Below are 20,175 nucleotides of genomic sequence, written 5' to 3'. Positions count from 1 at the left end.
GAAAACAAAAAACAACCCATGTATTTTATTTTCATCCACCTCCATTCCTATTCTCCCTCGACCTGCCTCCTCAACTGAAAAGCAGAAGGATAGCCAGTGAAGGGGGAGTAAGGGAGAAGGTGTGCTGTAAGGTGCCCCATGGGTTGAACACGGTCATTTGTCATGAGGCTGAAAGCTTAAGAAAAGACTAGTTAACCTTTACAGCTGATCCCCATGAGACACAGAAAAAAAACACAGTCCAGCAAAACGCCTCAAGGAAAAGGCAGATTGTATGTGCACACGCATTTGCCCATGCTCTTGCATGAATAGCCCCTCCAGCATACTCTCTGGAAATCAATAGCGGTGGAACCTTCCTACGGGAAGTGAGAGGAGGTTACCATTTTTACACCAGTTCACCCTTCCAAACTCCCGCTCTTTTTCCAATGGTGGAAGCCGTTCTGTCTCTGTGGTCCTTTTCCTTCCTCCTTCACCCCCCCCCCACCTTGTCATCCCCACACCCTGCCAGAGTAATTAATCACCTTGTGCTAATGAGCTATTAACTAATGACAGACTGACATGCCTCTGCCTATGTGTGCATGTCTGAGTGTGTGTGTCTGTGAAAGCATGTGTGAGTGTTGCCAGTGCCACCCCCGGCACACTAATGTGATTAATAAGGTTAAGCTCTTATTAGGTGGGAGCACAAGGAGTGCATGCACATGCACCAATACACATGAAAGCAACAGACAGTCCCACAAATGCAAGAGTTTTTATTTATTTATTTTTTCCTCCATAGAGAATGACTGCTGTATGTATGGGTTTAAATAAAACTAGGGTATGAAATCAAAAAGAAAATAAAATGATTTACCTTTGATCATATAAACTCATTACCAGGAAGCTGACTCTACTGAGCCTAATCAAGTCTCGGGGAGAAAGAGAAAGGCATTCCACTAATGCACATCCCCACAACTGAGCTTGAAAAAAAGTAGAAAAGAAAACAGGAGATGCTTTATGAACACATTGGAGGTATGTTAAGAATGATATTCTTCTTTGGTGCACAACACAAGACTTTATAGTCACACCTTAACAGCCCATGTACCACACAATTACAAAGTAAGAGAGACATACTACACTAGCTGTAACCTAAATTAAAAAATGTTGCTTAACATTTCCTTTTTTTCCTACATAAAAGGTCTGTAGCCAGAGTCTGTTTAATCAGATGTATCAGACTTTAAAGCCTCTGCTCTCCAATTCCAAGAGAAATGTAGTTACAGCAAGATCATCTGATACTCAAGAGAATCCTTGCACTACATAATAGGGATTCTAACCTAGCTGCATGTGAGTGCATTTGTGCAACTTCGAGGGTGTAGATACTCGTGCCGGCACATTGTACTGTGCTGTATGAGCTCCTGTGTGTCTCTGACCTAACAGTCCATCCCTCCGGAGGACGTTTGGCTCATACCGAGACTCATTTGCATTCTCGCAGCTCTCACATTTTTTCTGCGGCTTTAGAAGTGAACAGCTGCTTAATGGCCATTGCTCTTCAGAGACAGGACATTGGGAAGCACGGAGGAGGTTAGGCAGGGTTTCTGCACTGCCAAACGCGCACACACGTGCAGTAAAGCACACACCAGGTAAGGCCTGGTTCAGCAATGGTTTTGAGAGTGAGATGTGACCATTCAGCAGATGTTTTCTTTCCCAAATGGGACTTTGGTTGCTTTCCACAATGATTAATTTAACTACAATGAAAAACAAAACAGGATTCTCATGCATTATACTGTAACTGATGTGACAACAACAGAGAGAATTCATTCACCGCCTATGGCAAACACAGTACTGGTGAATTTTTAGAAGTTGGAATTAATGAGTGTATTGAAAATATCTTAAGAACAATATGGATCGTAGTATGCAGTAGCTACATGTTCCAAGCAACTGATAGTGGGAGTAATACCAATTCTGTACACCACTAAAATCACTGAAATCTGGAGTTTTAAGAGGATGCATGAATGGACGAAGCAGTGGAGGGTTTTTGTAAAACCTGATTTAAAAAGCAAAATAGGGGATTGCCACTGGATTTTGGGCGGCTGAAGGGAGGTTGAGTGCTCCCTCTATTTTTTGTTGCCCTCTCAGATTTAAACCCTGCACCACAGACACACTGACTCACATCCAAGCACAACTACATGAAATGGCTTTCATCTCCATGCTCATTTGACTGTTTGACTTGCAGACACACATGGACGAGCAGTGTTTCATGAGATGCCAAAAGAAGGGATTTGGTGGAATAAAAGGGAAGTGAGAAAAGGTTATCACCCCACAGCAAGAAGTGTGGAAAACTACCCTGCTTACACAGGGCTCCTCTCATCGGGAACTTTACGTCTGAACCAGAGATTTACCCGAAGATTACTCGAACGCCCTCACGATTTCAAGAGAACAGATCAGTGAAGCACACCCTGGCTGGTTTCTTCACTTTAAAAAAAAAATTATTTAGTTAACAGACCAACAAATTAACCTGACAACAAAAACTCGAAATACATTTGACCACACATTGCAAACTGGTACAAACAAAATGAACACAACAATCAAATTCAGCTGTTTGGTAAAATGTTCAGCAAGACTGAATGAAGATATTCATGTTGGGACAAAATAAACATATGGTTTTGGACATGTGGACTTGCATATGGAGGACCCTAGGACTAGGACATGCAAACATACATAAACTCCCAAAATTGGAAAAATTTTGAAAATGTTTTGTTAAAAGTTTTTTCAAGATCCAGTAGAGGGAAATTTGATAAAAATGACTCAATCATGAGAAAAAACTATATGGAATTACTTGATAGTTTAGATTTCTAAAACAAATACACGTACAAGTCTAGATATGAAAATGAGTCTGCAGCCAAAGGCCAGTGTCTGCAGACCTTAACAAGAAGTTGCACTGAGCTGGTTGACAGAAAACATGACTAAAAAAGAGAGCTGTCAGTTAAAACAGTGGAAAGTGTTATGAAATTGTAATGCAACAGTCTTTCAAACGATGTTGGATATAAAGATGACTGTCTGAAATAAACAAACTAATTCCCACAGTCATTGATGATAGGGGGTTATTGTCAAGTAAGATCAGCTAGTCCTTTATTAGTCCCACAGTGGGGATATTCACAAGGACCAGGGGAGATGGCAGTCATTACCTCTACAGTTAATGCTCAAGTGGACATTGACATTTGGAACACTTTTCTAATTCCATCAATCAAAAGGAGCTTCATGATGATGGTGATGAAGTAACTTTTGATAAATCATCTTGTTTCTAACTTTTTTTCAGGCGAGAGGTATCAACTCAACGACATGGGCCACCAAACAGTCCGGATCTCGATACAATTGAAAATTTATGGTGGAAATTGAAAAAAAAAAGAAAAAAAGGTCCATAGCAGGACTCCATTCTGCAAAGCTGCTTTGTCAACTGCTCCAAAAGAGAGTTAGAATTTGATTGATGAAGAATATTGTATATTTCATCAGTGAAGTCTATGACTCCAAAAATTCAAGCTCTCATAAAGGCGTAACAGGAGGTGTAACAAAGTAATAACAGTGATTCCATATATGGACTGCACAGTAGTGTGGTGGTTAGCAGTGTTGCCTCACAGCACGAATGTTCCTGGTTTGAATCTCAGTGGGGGCCTTTCTGTGTGCAGTTTGCATGTTATTGTTAATTGGTGATTCTAAATTTTCTGTAGGAGTGAGTGTGCGTGGTTGTTAGTCTGTGCTGGCCTTGTGATAGACTGTCCAGGGTGTACTCTGCTTCTTGCCCAATGGGAAAGGCTCCAGTCCATCATGGCCCTGAATTTCATAAAGCAGGTATAGAAAACAAATATTTACCAGAAAATGCAACAATTTTATTTTCTTTTTTAAAGATTCAGCTGTTCAATGACATTGTGTCATATCTGTGGTATGTTTATTGGCCTGCAGTAATTCTGTTTCATTTATCTATTTTTTACAAAATAAAACAGCTTAAATGAACATCCTCCAAGAATGGTGATTATAACATTTCAGTCTTCTAGTTGTACAATTTTTTGACCATAGAACTGCTCACAGTACCAGTTTGTCAGCTTATCTCAGACCACAAGCATAAATTACATTTCCCCCCTCCAGTCAAAGCTGATTAGACCATAAAAAAACCTTTTACCATGAGGAGAGGTCCACACCACAACTCCGACAATTATGTCTGGTAGAAATTCGCAGTTAGTGGACCAAGCAAATCAATTAGACCCAGCTGCAAATTTGCAGAAAGTTTGTTTTTCTTCTGCCTGATCTCAACAAAGAAATTGAGATCTCCAGCTGCTTTTTCTTCTTTCTGAGTGGAACCTGTCAACATTTTCTATCAGGGTGTATTAATTTAGTTTCTTTCACTGAGAGTGGCAATCTGGTGGAGGTGCCAAAGCCTGGGAGTAGCTGCTGACGGGCTCAAAAAACAAAATGCCTTAATCTAATCCGACAGTCATACTGTCATGTGTGACACAACTTTTTAATTTTGCAGCTGTAAATATTATCTCAAGCTGTGATATATGACACACTTCTGGTTCCCAGAAGTGGAATATTTTCATCATGGGCTCAGCGTGACACTTTTTTCCCCCGATGCTAAACTTGCAACATTATTTTCAAAATGCAGTGGATTTGATGATGGATGGAGTCAGACAGGGCCATTAGGTACAAATAGCGCTGCAAAAAACTGAAGCACTAAAAATACAACAAGGCTAAACCGCACAAAGAACGTGATAATAAGCAGCCGTTAATCGATTAACATCATGTTTAAAGAAGCTGCATACTATTTGTTGTCGGACTCCTTCTTCTTCTTATCACCAAATATATTTTGTGTTTACTCTGGCTGAGCATTTTGTTGTCATTATCATGCAATGCAGAATGAAATCCAGAGCCAGCAGATGCCTCCCTGATGGCATTCCATCATGGAAAGGATTCTAAATATGCAAAGTGCATCAAGTATTTGCATAGTACCATATATGAATGTAAATCACCCCGCAAAAAATAGAAAGGAAGAGCAGAAATACAAGTCTCTGACCATCACAAATCTGGACGACGATGAGGAACTCAGAAGGTTTGGAGGATTTAGCAGGGAGACAGGAGAGCTGTAACACAGGGACAAATGACCTTCCAACACAGCAAACATGGCGATCTGAGGATGTGAACAAATGCCAGAATATAAAGAAAAGAGATGACAAAATGCACAAGAAGAGATGGGTAAGAGCTTTATCAAACACAGGTGCTGGCTCGCTTGTAATTTCTCGCTTATGCACGCAAAATATGATTAAGATTATGATCCTTCTGTGAGGAATTTCATCAAACTCCAAGAAAAAATACAGGTGCAACAACCCTATCATGGATGAATAAACATAACAGTACAAACAAACACAAAGCTTGGATGTATCCCCGTATTTCACAAAAGAACACACAATAAAGCTCAAAAAGTTTTAGAGTCCATTCATACGCAAACATTATACTCAAATAAGCTAACGTGTATTTTCCAGGAAACAAGGATTTGATCTTAGGCAACAGAGAGTACCATATATATATCCCATGCTGGCTCCTTATTGGGCTGACGAAAGAGATCACAATGTCTAAATCACACAGATCAACACACACAAGCTATAACCAAATGAACTGCTTGTGATGGAATTAGGAAGGCCACAAAAACTTGTGAGGACGATTCAGCCTCGGAAAGGAGCACAGTAGCTGTGCTGTGAGAGTGAGCTCATTGTCAGATTGAGTGTTGCATCCTTAAAATAGTCATTGTTAGTCAATTTCTGTCTGGGAGCCTCGAATGCATACAGTTGGAAGTAGGTCTTGAAATTCTTGATAAAATTGAGCAAGGATATGTGCGGAAAAATAGAGAGATGCAGGGAGGAAAAGAGGAATTCAAGTGAGTTTGGGGGGGGTTCTGTCATTATGATGGATAGATCGAATGAGTAGGGGCTCCCAGAAGGAGAAGTATAAAAATAGGAGAGCATGTCTCCCTTGACACTGCTACTCTCTGCCTATGTATCGAATCGCGAGTCTCCTCTTCCTCTCTTTCCTTTCTGTTGCTCTCCTCTCACCTATGACTCTACTGTCCTTATACTCCTCCCCTCAGTGCTGCTGTTCCCCTATCATTTCAAGACATCCCAACATTCTTCTTCCTTCTTTCCTGCTCTGTGTTTCTGTTCTTGTCCACCTACACCCAGTGCAGACAAAGCAAAAACCTCTCCATCCCTCTGGGTTTCCTCCTCATCACACTCAGTTGCAGAGGCTTTTTTTTTAACTGATCCCAAATGACACACTAATACAATACACCGACTTTCTTTTTATGAAAAATCTATATTTACACCCAGGGATTGCTTGGAGACACTTCTCGTCCTTTTATCTCAGCTGCCTTGCCCTGCTTTGTATTCTTACTCCTGAACAGATTCAACACGTTCAAACTAGTGGTCTACGAGGGATACTAATGGAAGCCGTTCAGAGCACCACTTATTGTCCTGTGTGCCTCAAATGCTCAACAAACCAAACAGCGCTGAAACCACAAAGAGCGCTAGTAGAAACAGTCCTCTGGTGCTTTTTTATTCCAAGTTTTCACCCAAGTCATGCTTCCATCCTTCTTCTGTCCCCCTCAATATCTGTCACTTTCCCACTCATTAACCACACCCCCCTCGCCATCCATCCATTCCTCTTCCTCTCTCCAGAGAGGAAAAACAAACAGCTGTCAGGGTCAGGCTTGCAGATGAATTCCAAATGACTTTGAAGGGCAGAGGGGCCGAGCAACTTTCTCTAGAGGAGAGGCCTGTTACAAATACATGCACATGTGCATCAATACAAGCATACAAACAGCACAGAATAAATATGGCCCATTCCTTGACACCCAAACACACACACACTCATAAAAACGCACTGCCTCTGCTCTCTGAATCAATACTGCATCTTAAGGTAGACTTCTGTCAAGGTGGAGGCAGCTTGTCTGTTTAGAGTGGATCTGTGGGTGGATACATGCACATGGTGAACTCGCAAAGGTGGGCAAGTCTGTGGGTATAGGTGACAAAAAGCTTTCTCAGACACGATGATGCAGATGATGTCAGTCTCATGAACAGAAATGCATTGTTCACTCGTTTGCACACTTCCTCTCACTCACCATTTATTTCACAAGTCCTCCTCCAAACTTTGCAAAGGCAAAAGAAGCCAGTTTCTCCTTCTCTTGCCACCCTTGGCTCCGTTTGCGGCTCTTGCTGGGCCAAGATGACTCAATGAATCATTTTTCATCATATCAGTCATTTCTATGCAGTGTCTCTCCATCTTGTCTGTTGAATCCGCTCTCTATCACTGTCTGCTGCTATTCATCCATCTTGAATAACGGAGTCCTTTGAATTATTCAGTGGGGCAAAGTAAAGATTTAACCAAGAAATTTACAACAATCTTGATTTTGTTTCCATCGTAGTCTCACTGATTCTCACAATGTTATTTGATTTTCTGCTTCCGCAGTTACTTATCTTTACCTACTTTGATTCCCCCCACTAATGGTCATGGTTAGGGATTAGACCTAATGCATACGGTTAGGTTCACATGTTAAAAAATACATGGTCAGGGTAAGACAAATAAACATTGTCACTGCCTAGTTTTATACAGCAGTTTCATGTGACATGAAGCTACATGGCACGAAACAATTGCCTTGGATCCCTGGATTGTGAAACTACCACGAACTGGATGTGTGAGAATAGATTTATCTTCATATTTTGCTTCCAAGGACCCTGACCTTGTAATCTTTGAAAGTGTCTTGAAAGTCTTGAGCAATATTTCTCCAGACTTTCTGAAGGTTTTGAAAATTCTATATTCTCTGGACATTGTCTTATTTATCACTTACAGTCTAGTCCTTGTACCTGACCGTTTTTAGAGGAATATCTTTAATTTAATTTGCTTGTTTGTTTGTGAAGCCATTTAACAACGACCAATGACTTGTTCAAACAAAAAAAAGGCACCATTCAAGGGATGAACCAGTATTGTGTCACACTTCAGTAAATCATTGCACCTTTTTCCTGTTTTCCAGGAAATTCATAAAAATCAAGGGTGGCTCAAGACTTATAACAGTATTGTATGTTCTCTTGAGTAACAGTAAAGCTAATTTCTTGTATGTGTCTTTTTGGATGTGACAAGTCCCATCCAAAGCAGAACTGTGAGAGGATCACAAGCTATAATATCACTGTGAACTATTGTTTTTCTCATCTGATCTCACTTCTACACTGCAGTTCTTGTCCCCACTTTGGTTCAGCTTTGTCTTCAAAACTTCTTATTTAGGGTTTAGGCACAATAAGTACTTGGTTAAGCTCAGGGGAAAAAAAAATCATGATTTATGTAAACCCTTTTATAATACTTATTCTAAATGTTGCTAAAACATGCCAGAGGCTAATTGCATGACACTTTAAAGCTAGAAGGTCCTGACAAAGCGCCAGTACATGGATATGGCACATTAGGAGTACAACTGTGCTCAGTGAGTGTATGATTTAAACTTCTGTGCGCCTGTCTGTGGCTAAAGATGAGATCATGATGTTTCACTGGATTGAGAGTTAAAGAGGAAATATGTTTGTTACAATGTTCCAACCACACAGGTAACTTGTACTCACCTCTAATGGAGCAGGTTTCAACAGTGGCTGACGAAATTTTAATTCAAGACTTTATAACGGTCTGTTATATGCCAGTGTGTATGTGCTTGCTCATGTGTGCGTTAGTCCTTCCGAGTCTTTGAGTTTTGGCAGCAAGATCAGAGGAAAATGTGTGTCGGTGTGTGCGTGATCGTGTGTGTGTGTGTGACAGAGAGGGAGTGAGTAGGCATGAAAGTGAGATTCTGCTCTGAGACGTTTGATGTCGAAGAACAGCGTCTGCTGTCTGTCTGCCAACTGCCAACCCTCTATCACCGTCCCAACACATGGCCTCCACAAAGCGTGTGCGTTTGGGTTTGCGTGTGTGTAAGTGGCCTGATTAGGATGGGACTTGGCTATGTGACATTGCTACAGAGCTACTTAGACCCATAATGTGCATCTTGCTGTGTTGCAGAGTAAATGTGTGGGCATGAAAAGGCAAAAAAGGATTTTGTTTTGAATCACATGTAAAAGGCACGGTGAGAGATGAGGGAAATAGGTGAGTACGGATGTGTGTGTGTGCGTGGGTGTATTAGGAAGGGTGAGTAATCTCTCACTTTTTATACCTCTCATCCCACACCATCAATCTTTGGATGGGTCCTTAACATATAGAGTCAAGTATACTTAGGGCTAATTGTTAACTGATGTATGTGTAGTTCTGTGTGTATGCATGTGAACATTTTCTTCTGTGTATGTGTGTGATAAAGTGTGTATAGATCGTGTAAATCACTGTGTGTAGTAGAATATTCCAATAGCCATTTAAGCATCTAAATGATCTAACAAACATGCTTCTCTTGTTTTCATCTTTAACTCCAACTTTTTCCAAGTCAAATAGAAATAAAAAGATTCATGGGAAAAAAAACTAAAAAACAACAAAATGAATTGAAGAAGCAAATGAAAGATTCTGCATTCTATATTTGGTCTAAGAAGGCCAAGAGATACTTTTATGATGACTTCTAGTTGGTAAAAAGAGAAAAGATGTGTGAATAACAGAAAGATGGAGGAACAAATGCGATAAAAGAGAGAGATGGAGAAGAAAGGCAAAAATGATATCTGTTAGAAAAAGTAAATCTTGTCTTCCACTCACTTTTTAGCAGATGCGCTTGTCTCTGCAAACCCAGGCACAAACAAAACAAAAACAATGATTGAGGTACTAACATACCCGCACACAAAAAGCCCACTGAGATACTGGCAGAGCAAAAGGCTGAAAGATCAGGTGAATCCGCTGAGCAAAGACAGACAGATCTTTCTTCTGCACACTTCCTGACATTTTCACTCTGATAGAGCCAGATATAGCTCTCCTGCCTCCTCACAGCTCACAAGAACTCACGCAACCATGCACACCGTGAGAAGGAATAGCGGAGGACCAATTGGGAGTGTGTTAGTTTTGTGGAAAAAACAGAATATAACATGGTGAGGAAAAAAAAAAGAAGCTCAGAGTGGGAAGGCAGTGGAAATGTCCTGTGGCAACAGACAGGAAAATGCTGTTACTGAAGTGATCTTAGCACCTCAGGTTGCCAACATTGACGAGAGGATGGAATCAAAAAATATATCAAATAAAGACAAGGGTCCACGACAAGATCCTATACAATAGAACTCAAAACTGCATCAGACTGAAATTCTTTCAGCTCGGTCACATATATTTTCAGTCTTTTTGCACAGCGTTTTGTGGCGTCTGTTTTACACGGCTTGTTATTTGCAATGTCATGTCACATCTGCCTTTGGATAGAAATAGAGAGGCAACAGCAGTCTACCAATCTGCAATTACTCAATTCATTTTAAAAGGTTCAGAGGGTTGGGCTGCATTAATTATCCCCAGAGGTGACTGAGGCATACTAATATCGATCTGGTTGGATAATTCTGATACAGTCGTTTGCTGAGATGTTAAATAAGAAGTGGCTGAAAACAGAACCTGCAAATATCATCAAATCTGACCGATGTTAGTAAAATGATACTTTAATTCACGACTGTCTAGTTAACTGTCCAATAGAAATTGAGTTCTTTCAGTGTTTATTTGTTTTTACAGCAGATACATGGAATTACAAGTGTTTCAAATAATACAGTTTATGTGCATTGAGGAGTGCCAGTATGGAATTACAATGACTGAAAGCTTTGAACAGGATTTGGACAGCCTCTCTTCATCCCATAGCATGCGTTTTCAACCAACTGCAGCACTCTAGTGGTGTGGTAATCCTGCAAATGTTTATGAAATGGGTACAAAGCAGCTGCTTGTTATAAGTCAAAGCAGCTTTGGTGTCTTTGCCTGGTGATGCATTTCTTTTTGGGAGATTTTGTCATTGACACTAGTGCTGATGTGATTGTGTCTTGTTTACATACTTTAAATTCTGTGCATAAAGACACAGGCCACTGTCCTCTTGTTTATACCAATCTATTTAATCACGCTTTGATTGACCCTGCGACTGATCTCAAAGATCAGCTTGGGACTCCTGTTCTCTATGCATCTTTATTGATCATAGTGACTTGCTGCTGTCTGCCCTAAAATAGATAGTTATGACTTTGCAAAGGAACCACTGGGGACAAAAGCTGGGGTAGTCCAGGCTGACCCATTGATTACGTATAAAGGTGACCGAGATGCACTATTGATTCAAACTACGGCAGCAGATACACTGCATAACATGGACGAAGCTTAGAGCTTAACAAATTGGAGAGAGATCTAGTGAAGCTAGACTAAACACTTCTAACATCGCTGTTTGCAAAGTCAAGTCATAATGAAAAAGGCAAAACCCAGTCAGCTTAAAAAGATTAAAAAAATGTCATCTTCCTCTGTTTCCCTTGGCTTCTGCCTGACTGCCTGTACAACCGAAACTTGGCTTAGGCATGGAAAGGCTTCATACAGGGAGATTTGGGACCAGCTGAGATACCAGCCTGTCCCCATGCTCAGTTATTGAGATGGAAGGCAAAGTCAAATGTGTGTTTGATTAGCGGGCTCTGAGTGTTAAGTGGCTAAACAAAGAGCACTTGCAATATCAGAGGTTAGAGACTCTAATATGGATTTATTCATCTCATCTCTTTCCTCCCATTTGACTCAACAAAACAAAGCCAAGCCTATTACAGTGAGTATTGAGTGGAGAAGAAACGGTTTTAACCGAAATATTGACATCAGTGCTACCGCTTTGTTCTGTTAAACAGTGTGGTTTAAATCCGGGACTATTTCTTTGCTTGGTGTCCATACACACCAGGACAGTTTAAGCAAATTCCTCCTGCATCAGACAGTTTTATCATTTTGCTGACCTATAATGAAGACTGTGGGTGTGGACTGTGTTAGATTTTATATCAATACAGAGATTGATGGGCTCATTTTTTAATTGTCAAGGACCACATTAAGGTAGTTGAGGAATGAAGGGGTTTATCCACCCTTTTTTTTTTTTACCACTACAGCACTAGTGGCAATGGAAGGAAATAACTGTTCAATCAGAGGTAATTACCTAAATTTGCTACTTAATGCTTAACATGCCCACAAGCTTCAGGCTCCAGCTGGTCTGTATGTGTCATTAAGGGTGATCATTAATAGCAGGAATACCCTTTTAATTGTAGCCTTACAGAGAGTTTCCGAAGGAGTGTACACGTGTGATGTACATGCAAATAAAAGCCATCCGTGAAATGGCACGCTTTGCTGTGAGACTCTCCCTCTTTCTTTCTGGTTCACACATAAACAAACACTGGCCGGTAGAGACACGTGAGGTAACGCCGTGGCGTGCCTCACCATGCTGTGCGACATCCCGCGGTGCTGCGCTCCATTCGGTGAGACAGCATGAAGCACAAATCAATATGGATTAAAACACTGTAAGGAGCTATCTACTGACTTCTCCTCACTGCACACATAAGGAAAACACATTTTATTCTGGTGCTGGAGTTCATACTTTTTTCCTTTTAAATCATGGGGGTAATATGAGGAGCTGTTGATAAACGAGCTTCGGACTAAGGAGCCACCCTGGCACTGGAGAACTACGCCTGGGCAACGTCCCCTTCATGCCACCCATGGGGCATATCCATCAAGCTGCTTTGAGAACTGCCTGGTGGGGGGCAGGAATCAGCGCCTCATTCCACCTGCCACACCTAGTCTGGGTGTCACACACTCTTACACAAATAGCGACAGCCGTGGCAGTAGTCCTCAACCCCTGCTGCAGTTGTGCATATCCCACAGTGCACCACAGGACACCAGAGATTATCTTGGCGTTTGCACACAGTCGCAGAATGTTAATCCTCAGCCATCTCCTCTACTGTACTGTTAAATCTGAATCGAACTCTCAATTGCTCCTCGTCTTAGCTCGCTGCTCCTTATCCACCACTCTCTGTCTTCTTTGCACAGTCCACAAGAATCTTCTCCCCATTACCAGCTCTAACTCCTTTCTGTCATCTGTTTTTAACTATATCCGATCCTCCGCATAAAATCTGCTGATCCCTGTTTCCTGCTCGAAAGTGACAAGGCCTCATCCCCATTCTCTGTTATCCTTTCTCTCCTCTGCCGGCCCAGCCCTCGCTATCAGCTCTGCATTGATCTTCTCATCCCCAAGAACACAAAACACCAATCAGCCTGTCATAATCACTCAGCTGGAGGAGGAAGCGCGGAACGCCAACTGCAGCTGCTTTGTGTTGAAGTGGAGAAAGTGAAAAAAAGCCAACAGCGTAACACAGGGTCTTCAGTTTAACATTTGCTGGATGTGTTCTATATTTAAGATATGTAAAAAAAAAAGAAAAGGAAATATGATGGTTTACACTGTTGATTCCATCCTGTTAATGATTATACTGATTTTCATTCCCTTTTATTAACTTGTGTCCCAGAACAATAAAGTCACAGCTGTTGGAACTGTTCATTCTAAAAATGACAGACTTTGAATGATATCTAATCCCCCATAGCATCCCCTCTCTATTCACTCTGATTTTCTCTCATAAAAGTTGAACTCTACAGGCTCATACTTTTTTTCTTTCTTTTTTTTTACTACTTGTCTCAGAAGATGTTTTTCATTAGGACACCATGTCTGCTCACTTCCAAACAATAAATACAGTTTATGATCTGTCAGGCGTCTCCAGACTGTTACCACCGTCAAACTGTGCTTTCTTGTCAGGCAAACTACTTTGCCAACTTCACGTCTTCTCACACCTCAGCAATTTTCCACTCCAAACGATCTTGCGGATCAAAATGCTGTGATGCATCGTGTGCCCCGTTAAATGAGTTATCTGTCTTTACTTTTTGATGCCATAGCATGTCTTCATCACAGAATGGGAGAAACATCTAAATAAACATGCCATGATTCATGACATCAAATGGAAAAGCTTCAGATTGTATAATTCTGGTTGGGAAACAAAGCAAAAATGAGTTAGTAAGATGAGAAAATTGATTGAAGCGTGACTGATCCACATTTCAGTTAAACTATCAGTCCTTTCTGGCTGTTAAGACTCCATTTCACTGACCAAATGATGAAACAAAGAATGAGAAATAAAAACAAAATGATGCAATAAAAATATATGTTCCTTATTTCAAGTGGTAAATATAACAATACATGTCTTGCAACATTTCAACCACTGGTTGTATTCAGCAGTGCAAAGGCCTTTTTTTCCCAGCATTTGCAGTGCTTCATTCTCTAAGAGCTCAACTATTCAACAGACAAAATAGATACATGATACGCTGATGTGTGAGAGCCGAGTTAAGCAACAACAGCACACAGAGTTATTGTATTCTTTTGTGAGAGGCTACTTTTTTAATATTTCAGTTATAGTTCAGATGTTTGTTGTTGTATGTTTCTGTCAGACAAGCTGCTGGCTTTCTGGTACACCTGACCCAATCATCTATGGAGTTTCATACTTGTTGTAGTTTTGGTCTGTCTAAAAAAAAAGAGGCAAATGGAGTCTTGAGAGAAGCACAGGGAAATCAGCAGTCATAAATCCAAATGGTGGTCTGAGAAGTGAGCAGTGAGTCATGTTCCCATTTGGAGCTTTGACGACCAAAGAAAGCCTGCAGTGAATTTAAGACAGGGTCAGAAACATAGGATTAATTCCCACAGCGTGACTGCTGCTACAGCCCACGTCTACAAACTAACTATCGAGTTTATGACATGATGCCTCTGAATACACAAACCCTCGAGCCCTTGTGTGCTTTTTTTGAATAAGGTCTAATATTGACTGTTTTTGAGCAGAGACAGCTGTTAGTTTCTTACTTTTCTCACCAACCAAACGTAGTCACACAACCAATTCTAAACTGTACAAGACCAGCTCAAATTAGCCGCCACCTTCCTGTACGCTGTCTTCAAATTCTTTCATGTGAGCATGAAAAAATTATTATTAATTAACAAATGCCTGAAGCATCACACAGCAAGAGGAACAACACAAGCATTTCCAAATTAAGAAAATTTTTTATTTTTTTTTTACATACACACTGACAGAGCAACACTAATTTCGCTCATTATGAAATTGTTTGTACCGTGTCTGTACAGTTCAAAGCTGTGTGCAGCCGGTAGGCTCGTTCATGTACTATTTATTTGGCTTTTCTGTCTTAGTATTTTAACCAAATGCAGTTGCGTTTCCTCTCTCGCGGATGATAATAACAAAAATGAACATGACTTAGAGGAGTTGACTTTGTTGCAGAGACAGTATGACATATCTGCATATATGCAACCATATCATTCTTGGTAAAATCAGCAAATTTTTATACTCACACAATCAAAATTTTTCTATTCATAAACTGTAAATTTACATTAACTTTTGTTGCCTAAGAGATGGCTGACTTGCATGACTCATAATTAATTCGGTCAGGTGCATTATTCAGCTGTGCTTTGGAGCAGCAGCAGGAGGCAACGGAAACTGATTCCCTTAAGCCTGACATATTACGTCACGGAGCACAACAAAACATATAAACCCCAGCAATCTTTGGTCAGTAAACAGTAATGACCTTCTCTGATCTTCAACTAAAGAAGATAGGTGCATAGTTACATGTGATGCACATCTAGAGCCCAAACTCAAACTCATTCAGGCTAATGACATTATGGGTCAAAAAGATCAACAACATAACTTGAGAGTGTTCTAATGCTTATACTGACATCTTTCACAAGGTCATTTAAAAATTAGGGGTACTCTACATGCTTCAAAACATCTGTTTGAAACTCCCTTCTGATTCTGTAGTTTTTGACTTAGCACAACAGAGATACTTCTCTCTGGAAAAAAAGTGGTAGATGACTTACAGATGGCAAAAATGAGCCATTCTCAGGTAATAAACCACTTTTATACTAGTTGGACCAATGGATATAGGTGTAATTTCAAAGCCATTGCATTGGCATTGACCACAACATGTAGTAAGTATTGACAGCTGTATCCTATTTGTCTACCTGATAAAAAAAAAAAATGTTGTGAACATTGAGATATCAGTCACAGACACTACTGCCAATAAGGCGATTGAGAAGATTGATGACAGCATTCCCAGTTTTTCCATTCAATGTCTGAGTTGTATATCATCCTTTTTGATATTTGACATTTGAATGAATGATTCACTCAATAAACTTTTAATTAAGTGTTACACCACATTCTATACACACTGTACTTATTGCCATGTAAATATTGCCATTGTGAGAGATGTGGTGTCTGTCTGTCTCTTTCTCTTCTAAAGTCTTGCCTTATATCAGCAAGGGTTAGAAAGTGAGTGCAAGTGATATCCTGAAAAGTTATAACGTACCCAAATTAAATGCAGCTTTAATAATTGCAGTTAGAAAAACAGCTTTTTGATTTGTGCAGTGAGATGTTCTACTTGAATGAATCAGATCATCTTTATCAGGACACCTGAACAAAAACGCACTGACCAACATCTTTCATAGAAGAAAGTTACATTTTTTTTCTGCTACTTTGAATTTTCAAATAATTTTCATCACTGCTATTCTAATGCAATAAAGGTGAAGATGTTGCCCTTTTCTATCACCGGACTGTATCCTGTATGAGCTGTATGGTAAATACAATATATCTCAAGACTTTCATTTCTAAGGAAGAGACACTACAGAGGGCCACACCAAATAGCACATTTCCTACTTCTTCAGACAGAAAGCAATAAAATAAGGCATGGAGGGAAATTAACATCAGTAAATATCAGCTTTGAAGACATCCCCTTTTATAATCATTTCAACTCACCCAGAAGAGCACCCAGAACAGCAATGTCACTAAAAGCGCTGGTGTCATTATACCTCATTGTTCATTTGCTAATTACAACCTGTGAACAAACCCCACATCTGTCCGTGTTACCTTATTGTTGTCCATATATGTATATACGTGAGTTAATCTACTATACAAATTTGTCCCTGTGATGGTGTGTATTGTAGCATGAATTCACCATTTTCTATCCATTCAAAATTGCTTCAAGTAGAAAAATCGTTAGATGATCCTGTAGGTTATCTGTGAACCAACAGCTCTTCAGAACTGTGCGACCAAGTGCATAAATACACAAGCCTGTTCTATTCATCTCAAGGTTGCAACCTTAAGTATAAAGTTGAAAAAGAAAAAAGCAGAAAAAAATCCTTTGGCACAAACCTTAAGGCAAAAAATGGAAAAACTAATAAAATAAAAAATGATAATGTTCACCCTCTGAAACAGAAATGCACATAAAAAACGCTGTCTTTTCCAACTACACACTCTACTCTCACTTACTTCTAGCATGTCTTACTAATGAAAACTGATGAAAACTCCACAGCCCAATAACACGAGCATTAACACTAATTCACGCTCACAGAGACAAACAATCTCAAGTAAATACGACTGACTTTCCAATAGCAGAGGAGGACAAAAAAAACACAAACCCTCTGGGAAATTTCCTCTGATCAAGTGCAAAGAGATTAACCAGTTGGACGTGTGCTAATGAACAGGAGATCATAATGAAAGGCGCTCATAAATGTAGATGAGGCATGTGAACAAGAACTGTGGCTTTGCCTCGAATCAGATGAAACACAAGCGTAATGTACACAAACCAATTATTCCGCTGTTCCCCCTGCTTGCTGAACACTTATGTATAGACAATGTTTTACAATGACTGAAGAAAATGCACTATTCTGAATTATAGCATGAGTACCATCACAATTACAGTAAAAGTACAATCACAGATTTAAGAAACAATGCTGAGCCTTCTCAGCTGGAGCCCAGTTTGAAGTTATAATGTGTGCAACACCCTGCTTATAGACAGCAACTGACAAACGATTCAGCAAATTACTCACAAACAAGTACAACAAGGGAGTCAAATAGAATCACATTTAAGCAGATAGGTCTGAAATGCTTTGATGACTCAATGAGAGGGTATAGTCATAAGTAACTTACTGATCACATAGTCTCCAAATGGATCTTCATCATCATCATCCTCAAGGTAAGCTGGAGGAGAAGAAATGGAAGAAAGAAAGAAAAGATGGGAGAAAAGAGATAAAAAAACAAAAGATTATGAGAAATAAAAAATGAAAGCATGAATTGGAGAAAAAAAACTAAAACTAAACTTAAACTGTATAAGAGAGGCAGAGAAATGACTTGACAGAAATAAAAGATACAGCCAAAGAAATCAAAGTAAATGCCACCCTACCCTCACATCATTTTTTACCTTTGTTTTTCATTCTGATGTCATCAACCTTCATCAGGAGGCCAAGTACAGAGTAATAAACTACCAAAGTCATTTCAGTATCTCACAGAGAAATATTTACTTTTCAACATCGACTGAAGACTTCTATATTTGTTTTCAGTGCTACTTTTCTTGCTCTTCATTTGTCAGATCTAAGGGCAGTATGAGGAGCTATTACAGATCAAGAGACAGGATAGATGTTACAAGTTCCAAGTCCAATGCCATGGAAATGAACCCGATCTGCAAATGTCTTTTACCTGATAACAATTCTGCAAGTATAGGTGGACCCTCATTGCCTGCTTACACCACCAATTACACATAATTCACACGCAACTTAATTTTCATCTGTGCGTAAGTATCCCTTCGAAATCTTTCCATTCATTCACCATTAAGATGCTTCTTCTTCTCCTCCCTCCATTACTCCAAACTCCCCATCCTTTTATGTGAGTTAGCATCCATCTACTGTGATCAATACCCCAGCGCTTTTATTAAACACTCTCTCTTATGCGTCTCAGTCTGTGTTTGTCTGTCTTTGTGTGTTGCATCTATCATCAGCCTTTTCCTCAGTATCAGCTCTGGTTATTCAGTCAGAAATAGTCAAGAGGAAAAACATTTTTTCTTTTCGGTCATCAATTTGTTTCTGCAAAGTACGAGCATGTTTGAGCTCTGTTTTCAGCATGTTGCATAGGCCAGTCATTATTGATCCCGAATGCAGGACATTTTTTAAACCGCAGGCTTAAATGGAAGACATGCACATACAGATATCCGCTGTGTGCGTGTGTCCGCAGCTATTTTTTCCTCATTCCAGCATGCACAGCTCTAAGCGCGTGGACAAAAAGTCCTTGAACCATTGGGTGAAGTATGGTGGTGTACACTCACACACACGCTTGGACACATTCGCACTGGTGTGTATTTGTGAAAGCGAGCTGTCAGTGCTGCTCTCACACACCATTCATCACAAGCTACTAATTCTGTTAGACCATTGTGGAGCCTTTCGCACCCCACGTTGCTCTCTGAAAACTCAATCAGAGGCTAATGCCCCCCAACCCTTCTAACACATACACACATCTGTGAGCTCTCACTTTCAGTTTCTTACTCACACACACTCACAGAGGCCCTTAGGGGACAGCAGTGGTCTTGTGGGACCCCACCAGCCCAACTCCATAAGTGTTGCTTGCATTGATAGACAGGAGCTGCATGAACTAAGTTACAGGGGTTGAGAGTGGCTGCGGTGGGGATCTAACTGCTAACGTCTGAAAGAAAAGGGTCTTCCAATCAGCGACTCTCATACAGTTTCCTTGTAAGGTGCATTATATGGTAAGGAGCCCTTTTCATTATGAAGTTACAATTGCATTTATATTAATGTCCTTGATTACAAGACAATAAGTTTAAATCTTCACTTTGTTGGCTAAAAAACATGTCAGATGACTTGAATATGGTTTGTTGTTTATTATGGCACTCCACACAAGAACATAGAAGAGACCAGAACTGGCACAGAGACTTTGCCACCTGCACTAGTAGATTTGATTAGTTAATCAGAGGAAGCACTTTGCAAAAATGTATTTTTATAAAGCACAATTAAAGTTCCAGCTCAAAAGAGGAAAACTTAACAAAACAAAACAAAATCAAATTTAGGAAGTTAATCTCTACAGTCCCACTTTTCTTTTTCTTTTTTTTTTTAACACCATAAAAGTCTTGCAGAAAAGCTCCAAGGAAAAGCTGATGAGGAGTGAGGAGGTAGTCTGTGAAGGAAACCGGGCCATTGAGCATGCCCAGATGGGGGCAGGGTTAGTCAGAAAGGCCACACTAAATTTAGCGCCACCTTTTCATTCTCTAATTATGAGATTAATGCATCCTGCCACATACGTCACAATAGTAGCCCGTGATTTATTATCCAAACGACCAGATGGAGAGATTGAGCCAGTGAAGAAACGAGGAAAGCGAGATTGTCTG

This window comes from Leuresthes tenuis, unplaced genomic scaffold, assembly GCF_036924035.1.
Source record: "Leuresthes tenuis unplaced genomic scaffold, fLeuTen1.0.hap1 SCAF_11, whole genome shotgun sequence".
Lineage (NCBI taxonomy): Eukaryota > Metazoa > Chordata > Actinopteri > Atheriniformes > Atherinopsidae > Leuresthes > Leuresthes tenuis.
The sequence above is the reverse complement of the archived record's forward strand: the minus strand, read 5'-3'. Positions refer to the sequence as shown.